The following is a 9,385-nucleotide window of genomic DNA, read 5'->3' as shown; positions in this document are numbered from 1 at the left end:
ATTAGCACGTAGATATTATATTATATATAAATTATGTCGTGTGAGCATAATTTTATTATCTGCAAAACGACGATTGTCACAGCGAGAATTTTCGTAAAATGTAATACATTTTATTCTTTTTTCGTGACGTGATAAAAGAAACGCGTAAAAATATAAAAACCCGGAGATTAAGCATCACCCACTTCACCGTAGTTCGTTGAAAGCGAAAAAAAATTCTACGCTTGTTTATAATATTACAAAGAAATAATATTTTGATTCCTAGTCTTATTATGGAATAAAGACGCAAAACCGATTCCGGGTGGTTATCATGGTCGCACGCGTTATTCTAGTGTTATTACGTCGATATAATACGACGTCGGTGAGCGGTGGTCTCAGCCAAGGTGGACGTGTATTGGCCCCATTCGCATTTATAGGTGTAACAATTTGCGTGCGAATAAAAACAAATGTGATCGATTCTGTTTGGCGATATGTTATTAAGAAATTATAATGTACATTGTACACAATTAAAATAAACCGCACATTTTGCCTACTTCCGCCGGTGCCGGCAAAAATAGCCAGAAATATGATGGATACTATTTCATAGTCGAATAAAATATAATATATTCAATTAAAAATCATCATCGTAGCTAACCAAAACTAATATCATCAGACTCAGTTTATCATATCGTTTAATACGCATGTCACTTGAAAAGTACCCACGTTTCATAAGCTCATTACGTCCAATCTATTACATAATAGGATATTTTAAGCTATTGGCGGCTGAACTTTAATATTGCATCGCGGAATTTTAGATATTGTTCGTGTATATAAATTAGGGGTGATTAAACAACTAATAATAAAATAAATAAGTAATAAATTGTCATTTATTCGTATATCAAACCTTTGATGTTATAACCTTATAGCTTATAATAACTTATAGTTCAGTAGAAATTTCATATTGAATTTAATCAAAATTCAATAGTCATAACTTTAAATTAACTGATTATTTTAAATAAAAAAACAACACCAACTTTTAAAAATAAACCAAAATATACGAGTGATAAATATTTGTTACTTTCTCCAATTCGTCCCATATTCATTATCTATAGCCCATGTATTTTGAATTTTTGCCACCAAGATTGCATTCCAAATATGTGGCCACCTTCTTAATAATATTTCTAGTTAAATTGTTTTAATATTGCTCTGTAAATAGATGTTTTGAAGTCGACATAAATAAAAACAATTTTAAAATCCTGGCACACGTTAAAATATTCTAAATAGTAGGATAAATCCAGAAGTCCTTGTGGGTAATTTTTTATACAACTTTTAACAACAACAAAAACTAAAGCCTAAAAATAATAATTAATAATAAAAGAATAATTACACCAACTCACTAATATACTCACTAGTAAACCTTTTTTGTAGGACACAAATCGTATGACCCCGTTCAAAGACGGTCGTATAACGAGAAACGATTCCAACCGAAAGTTATATATGTATAATCAAAACAATGTTTGCTCGTGATCCGTCATACTCAACTCGTCGAGTTTTTGCTTAATTTTATTTGAATTTCGTATATATATATAGGTATATAGGACGTGCTTATAAAAAATCCATAACGATTTATGAAACTAACCTGAGGGATGAAAAAATAATGTAATCATCAAGAAAGTACTAATACACAATTTATATAATAATACCTAAACAGAGATTGAGTTTAATATTTTTGTTTTTACTGTTATACTTTTTTAAATTTATGTAAAATTTTGAAAAGTTAATGACTCTTTTTATACATTTTATAATATTATTTTTATATTTTTAATACAATTCTATAAATGTTTTATATTAAATGATATGCAAGTAAAATTAATTTAATAAGGAATTTGAGATTGTTTTCATCAAGTCCATAATCCGTGAGAATAATTTTGATAATGCTCAACGTATATCATTTTTCACATTTTCGATTTCATTTCAGAGATATTAAAAAATACAGTTACTTTATAAATTTAAATAACACATATCTTTAATTATGTAAATATAACAAGAAAAAAAAAAGAAATAAAACGATAAGACATGTTAGATTATGTCAAATACAATTTTGAATTCTCTTTTTTAAATTTTGCTCCAGGGGTTATGTCGTTACAAAATATATTTATTGTCAAACTATTTATGCAAATAATCCAAAACAAAATATGCAAACTAGTTTCTAATAATATAAGTGTATAGCTTCGTTTATGTTAAACCGCTGACATCACTATTGGAACTTTATTATACGATTCATTCGTTTTCAGCATATACTAGAAACTAGAACTTGTAGTGTATCGAAGATATTAAATGTTGTATAACTGACTAAATAAGTATAACCTGTATAACGCAAACATATAGTAATCTCACACTGAACCAAAAAAACTTATAATATTAGTTATTCTAAAAATTTTATATTAATCGTGAGGTATAAAACGGAATAGTAAATTGTTTTTTTGATTAACTACCGAAACATCCTAGAATAAATAAATTATTTTTTTTACTCTCTATAGTCTACAGCAGTGGTTTTTAACCGATCAAGTGCCCTTGAAGACTGAAGTCTTTTTAATTAATTTATTAATATGTAATAGTTTTATAATATAAATATGTAGGTATTTTATACATTATATAGATTAATGTGCCTCGAAAATGTTGAAGACGAAGTGGCCGTATTGTTAAAAAGATTGAAAACCACTTAATCACTGCGTCACTGTTATAGCAGGTATATTAATTGCTAAGATACATTTTTAGTTTTTACGGTGAAAGCGGTCCTGAAATAAATATACAATTAGCAGGTAATTAATTTGATTTATTAAATTATATAATTATATTAGACTTAACCACATCTTATTTATACTTTTTTCTTTATAAAATGAAAACCAGCTAATGTGGCAATACACACCCTCGAATATAAGGTTTCGACAATTTTGTATATAGTTCAAAGTTCAAACCAAAAGTAAAAAGGTAGGTATATAGAATGATAATAATTACCGATTTGTGAGTAAACACATTGCACACTTGTTAATTTTAAATTGTATACAATTATTATTTGAAGCAATCTCATCAGTATTGTTGATGAGATTATATACTTTGTGAAAGTGTAAGGGTTGCGAAAGCACACCTTATTATATTATTATTTGTAATGATGGTTCTAATGGTACTAATACAAAAACTCTCTATCCAATATTAATAAAGTGTCATTATTAAAACATGCATCTCGAATATGAATCCCTGATTTATGTGGGGGTGTAATTATAATAGTATACATGTTATAGATACCTTCTATTTTAATTTAGCCTTCAAATCACAAAAGTCAAACTATGCGTAAGTATTCAAAAATGTTAGTGACTTTCAGCAATATATAAAATTGTTCTGGGGTGGTTTTTGACAAGTCTCAAGGGAAAATAAAAATGTGAAACTATTTTGCATATACAATTTTATATACATACGCATTTAATTTTTTTTTTATTGATGAGTGATGACGATGACTAATGAAAAGTAATTTTATGTGCTATTTACTAATTAGTATTTATATCCTGTGTATGAAATAATTCATATTTAAAATAATTATTTTATGATTTAATAACCATGACAATTATTAGAATTGTTAGGTTTTTACATATTTAAACAGGACATGTATGGCCGGGGAGGGAAGCAGGTATAATATTATAATTTAAGGACTAACAACAAAGTATCCAAATAGAAATAATCGATTTCGGTAGTCGGGCGAATTTTATGGTACAAATCTGAATAATCTGATAGTAAATCGATCAATAATATTGTTTTCATCCCCGTCGCGGTACTAACGCTATACATGATAAGTATACGGTCATACGGATAGCAATGTTACATATTTTATTAAATGAATAAAAATATTATTGTCTTAAACTATTTAAACAATAACTAATAGTAATAATAATAATTATTAAAACACATTTTAACTCTGTAAAAATAACAATGCGTAAACAATCATAAAGACGTAATAGTAAATATTATGAGTGCAAATCGTTATCGTATATACTATATAATATTATTAATACGCGTTTACGGATAAATACTGAGAAAATAACTTAAGAATTACGCACATATTACAGATAAAATATATTGAAATATGTACATGGGTTAGGAGTCAGTTTTTTGTGTTTGAAATATTATTTATATTATGCGAATCTACGAGTGAAATGTAATTTTTATTAGAGTAAAATAAGTAGATACCTACTATTATGAATTTATTAAGTTTATTTACATTAGAGATTACAGGAGCGTACAGAATATATTATACAATAGTGGCCTTTTACATATAAACCACTACGCGCATATCGTAAAATATGACGTGCATCTATTGTTACAATACGAGATGAATAAGGCGTGTCATAAAAACGAAAGGTCAAAGAAGGAAATCGATATCTCAAAAAGAATAATCTGAATAATCACTCACATATTAAATATTTTTATTTATTATTTTATAAACTCATGATGTGCGCAGTGCGTGTCTAAAAAAAGTTCGATAATTTAATCTTTAGTCATTTGATGTAGACACGGCAACATAAAACATTATTATATATTATGTAGATTATATCACTTATACACCACGTTTGTATATTATATAGATAAATACAATTATCTGTTTTAATTATCATTAGGTATAATATGTACTATGTAGGTACTTATACTTTAATAGGTTAGACATACAATATTAAAAACAAAGATTTACCTATACGATTGTATACTTAATTATTTACGGTTATTAATGGACAATGGGTAGGCGTGAATTAAATAATATATTATTCCTATCTAGTGTTTTGTAACGATGATTGTAACAATTATTTATATTTGGTACTTTCATTACAATATACATTACATGTACGATAATTTTTGACTATCTTATAATATATTAATAAAATATAAATTGCACGGTTATTTGTTTGAAAACAGAAGTTTGTATTTTGTTAATACCATAAGATCATCCTTAAGTGGTACGAATATTTTCAAATTCTCAAGTATTCAATAATATGGTCTTCAAATATATTTAAAAAATTAGATTTTGAATTACTCTATTATTGAAGAAAAAAGGAAGGCGGGCGTCCTTAGTGAATCATTCTGTATAATGATGAGTCAATATTATTAAATTTACGAAGAAAGATGTTTAATCCCCCCCCCCACCTCAGGATTCCTCTACGAGATTGTTCTAATTTTTGTGCGCTAAATACGTTAATTTGTTCATGATATTAGATACACTGTTACATGAATGTAATGTAAAATGTTATGTGTAACATGTACATATTGTACATTGTACATACAATATATAGGTACAATAACAATACTATATATTAATGTTACGTAATAATTAGTAATTTGTATGATAGTTTAATGTGTATATCGTTAACGTAGGTATATGAATTGGATTATCACTGAATAACACTGAATATTATTATTGACGTATTACTGTAGTAGAGTTTCAAAAAAATAGTCTTGATAGGCTGTTGTGACATATTTTTTTTAAACGTGTTTTAATTTATATCCACTGATGAGCCGTAAATCAATTTTTTTGTGTGTCGTGAGAATTTTTTTTTTATTATATAGATTCTAAAATATTTATGTTATTATATATGATATAAACATTATACATTAACGTCATAAGTTATATAAATTATAAGGTTCTATTATCAACCACAACAAAAAACAAGCACTCACTTCAAATTCGTCTCATTATTAAAAATATATTTGTAAAATTATATTCATTATAAACTTATAGACTTTCTAGTATAAAGTAATAAGTAATAAAAGTAATAAAGAAACTTTGATGATTTTTTTAGAACTACTTATTGATCCTGTAAAAGTGAAACCATGTGGGTCACAATAGATTTTCAGTGGAACATATGGGTTTTGGTCCTAAAAAGATTGAGAACCACTGCTATTGGTTATAATATACAGAATGATTCATCAAGCAAACTCGTCCCTATTTTTTTCTTTAATTATTAAGAAAAGTTTATTAGCAATGATTAAGTTAACAGTAAATAGATTTAACATGTACATACAATATATAGGTACAATAACTAGTTTATTTAATTACTGCTTTTTGGAATTTTTAAGTTAGTACATTTAAGTATTATTAATAATTTAGATTTTACTTTCTTGATTTTAATCAAGTAAGTATGGTAATTGAAATGAAAATAGTTTGAATTTTTAAAACTTCAAGAATTTATGTTAAATAGGAAAATTATAATTATTATAATTATAACAAAATCCACTCTCCGGTTTCGGAGATCTATCTCACTAAATTAAAATGAAAATAAAATACATTATACATATATATTGCATATAATTAATACATTTTTAAAAATTGAAAATCAAGAAAGTTTACATGCCGATCTCTGACTTGGCAAGCGTTTTTATTTCATTTAAGGAATATTTTGTGGCGATACAGACTTATTCAAAGTATACCAACTTTTTTAACTGTAAATTATTAAGCAGATGATGTTTTTGAAAATATTGATGTATCTAAATTGAAATCCAAACAAATGGTTTTTGATTTATTAAAATATTTATGTTTTGGATAATAGTTCTAAAAATAGTTTATACAAATATAATATAATAACTAATAAGTGTTATTGTATTTAGTATTTATAATGCAATTTTTTACGAATTTTAAAATATTTATAGATTAATAATAATAACTACAATTTCAAATCATTATAACTCTCAATGTTCTCATCCTCCATTATCATTAGTAAACAAAGTTACATAAATCATAAGCTATTAATACGAACTTCGAGCAACAATACTTTTAAAAAATTCATCTTTTAAACATTTATAGAAATATTTATTTTAGTCCTTATTAGAAAAAAATAAGTTGATATAGCCACAGAAAACTCTATAAATAGTATATAAATATAAGTATTTAAAAAAATTATATTATACGGTTATACCCAAAAAATATAATTAAACATTTGAATAAGCTCATAATTAAATTAAAAATAGGGGTGAGTATGCTTGGTGAATAATCCTACATATAGGTATTATATAATACGTTAATGAGCTGCTATAAAATTACAAGGTTGATGAACTTTAAAAACCAAATCTATGTAGATCTACCATACGTATTAAAATTTGGTTTTAAAAAATTATGTCACGATTACCCATTAAGATTATTTTTTTTGTAATTTTACTAAATTACAAAATATTTGGTGTTGTTAAAAATTTCAAACCAATGCGAAGACGACCATTTAAAGGTTGTATTATAATTATATAAAATAATACAAAATCTAACGTTGAGGTGTAAGTGCGCTGTCAGTGTATACTTATTTCCTCGGGGAATGTACACGGCCGGAGGTAGTGTATTTCTAAGTTCTACAATAGAGAACTGAGAATTTATTTTTACGAAGGACATATTTAGTGATATTATATTTTATGTTTTATAAAATTATATATATAATTGTAATAATAATTTACTGATAGGCAACACATTTTAAAACAATATGTATTGTCAGTAGCATACCCAGGAATTTTCAATGGGGGGGGGGGGGAATATAATAAGTAATAATACATTTAAAGTTGAGGTTCAAAGACACAAATAAGGATCTTTATGGCTTATTAATTATTATGGGTCAATAATTTATAAGCAATAACTTATTACTAATAATCAAAAATTATGACTTATTGTTATAAACAACTCTAATGTCTAATAAGTTGTTTTCTGAAAGTCGGAAAAAAAAAGTCAACGGGGGAATTACCCCCTCTTGTGTATAGCTGATCTTGATAGTGATATCCGCGAACGAGTGTAGTGGTATAACAATGATTCTTGAAGGCGAAGTGGAAATAAAAAACTTTATTAAATTTAAACAATTTCTATCAAGATTTTCCACGATTTACATAATATTATTATATCATGATGTTATGATATTATAGTCCATCCATACACAGTCTGGACATAAATAAACATCTATAACTCTACGTGTTTAACACAGCATATATTATTACATTTTATATCATATTGTCATCATATAATATTACTAACGTACAGTTAAGATGTTGATAAATACGAAATGAAGCTGATAGGAGAAGGGGTGCATGGTCTCTTATTAAGCCGTTCACGACTATGCGAGTGAACGAGTGTAAAGTATTTATCTGTATAATGTCTCTGTAAAACAAAATATTTTAGTCGTTAATTTTGGTACTTAAACGATTTTTTATGTTATACCTATATTTCAAAAAAGACCAATGAGGTGTATTTGGAAATTTTTTTATCGACAAAATATATTATTGTTTCTGCGACAGTGATGAATGATTGTCAAATAATTCAAACGAACACTGTTCACTCCACACACACATTATGACACAATCTAAAAAAATGAAATGTACAACATTTATTTTTGTAAAAAAAAAAAATATATATACATATTGCATATAATTTCTATTACAATACGTCAACATACATTTTCAAAAAAATTACCTGATTCACATTTTGCTTTAAAACATATATTATGTTATCATTTGAAAAACCAAAGTTGGTATCGTCACAAGATACTCCTTAAATGTTATAAAAAATCTAAGTACTCGAAAATATCGTTTTTAATTACATTTAAAAATACCAAAAATCAGAATTTGAATATATGCATAATTTAAGCATAAAAATGGGGGAGCATGCTTAAAAAATAACCCTTTTACAAGATTAGTAATTTAATTGTTCGATTTATATTTCAAGTGTTTAACGGTTGTATTGCACTATAGTCAATTAATAATATTTTTTTCTCAATAAATAGGTAGGTTTATTATAAATCTATTATTTTTAAATATCTTATAAAATTAACATTTGGCATGTATTTGGCTTTACACCAAAAAATGTATAAGAAATGAAATATTTATATTAACTTAATAATATTTGTCTACAATATCATCAGGTTGTATCAACTGAATAATTTCTTAAAAAAAATGTATAAGTTGGCTGTAGCTAAGAATTATTAAAACTCTTTCAATATTTGTAAATTATAATCATATTGCATACCTGTGTAACAATCGTTACATCATTATTTATAGTTAATAAACATAATAGGTACAATATAGGTAAACATAATAGTAACTAATATATTATACACTTTATATATATACTGGGCTAGATATTAAGTCCCGTCCCCCTGGCTTTGTGCCACATTCAGTATATTGTAAGGCTATGGCCAAAACCCAATATGTACGAGAACGTTAGTTCCAGACCATCACGCTCACCGGGACTCCAAGACAGCCCTACATTTTAGTAAGTTTTGTAAGTATGAATAAATTTTTATGTATTAACTATTATTAGACCGGTCTTCATTTATTTGTATTATTAAAGATCCTAAATACCTTCTGCTCTCGAGCTCCGGTTAATACAGATTCAAAAGAAACT

General features: G+C 26.1%; 1 long non-coding RNA gene across 1 annotated transcript; it reads right to left on the bottom strand.

Annotated features, from left to right (window-relative positions):
* Window positions 1–7,816: 7,816 nt before the first annotated feature.
* Window positions 7,817–8,342, bottom strand: LOC132919793 (uncharacterized). The gene is made up of 2 exons (XR_009660672.1): window positions 8,204–8,342; window positions 7,817–8,143 (listed from the first exon to the last, which is right to left on the bottom strand). It is a non-coding gene; the product is annotated as an uncharacterized LOC132919793 (long non-coding RNA).
* Between the last annotated feature and the right edge of the window lie 1,043 nt (window positions 8,343–9,385).

Source organism: Rhopalosiphum padi, chromosome 2 (assembly GCF_020882245.1).
Source record: "Rhopalosiphum padi isolate XX-2018 chromosome 2, ASM2088224v1, whole genome shotgun sequence".
NCBI classification, from domain to species: Eukaryota; Metazoa; Arthropoda; class Insecta; order Hemiptera; family Aphididae; genus Rhopalosiphum; species Rhopalosiphum padi.
The sequence above is the reverse complement of the archived record's forward strand: the minus strand, read 5'-3'. Positions and strand labels throughout refer to the sequence as shown.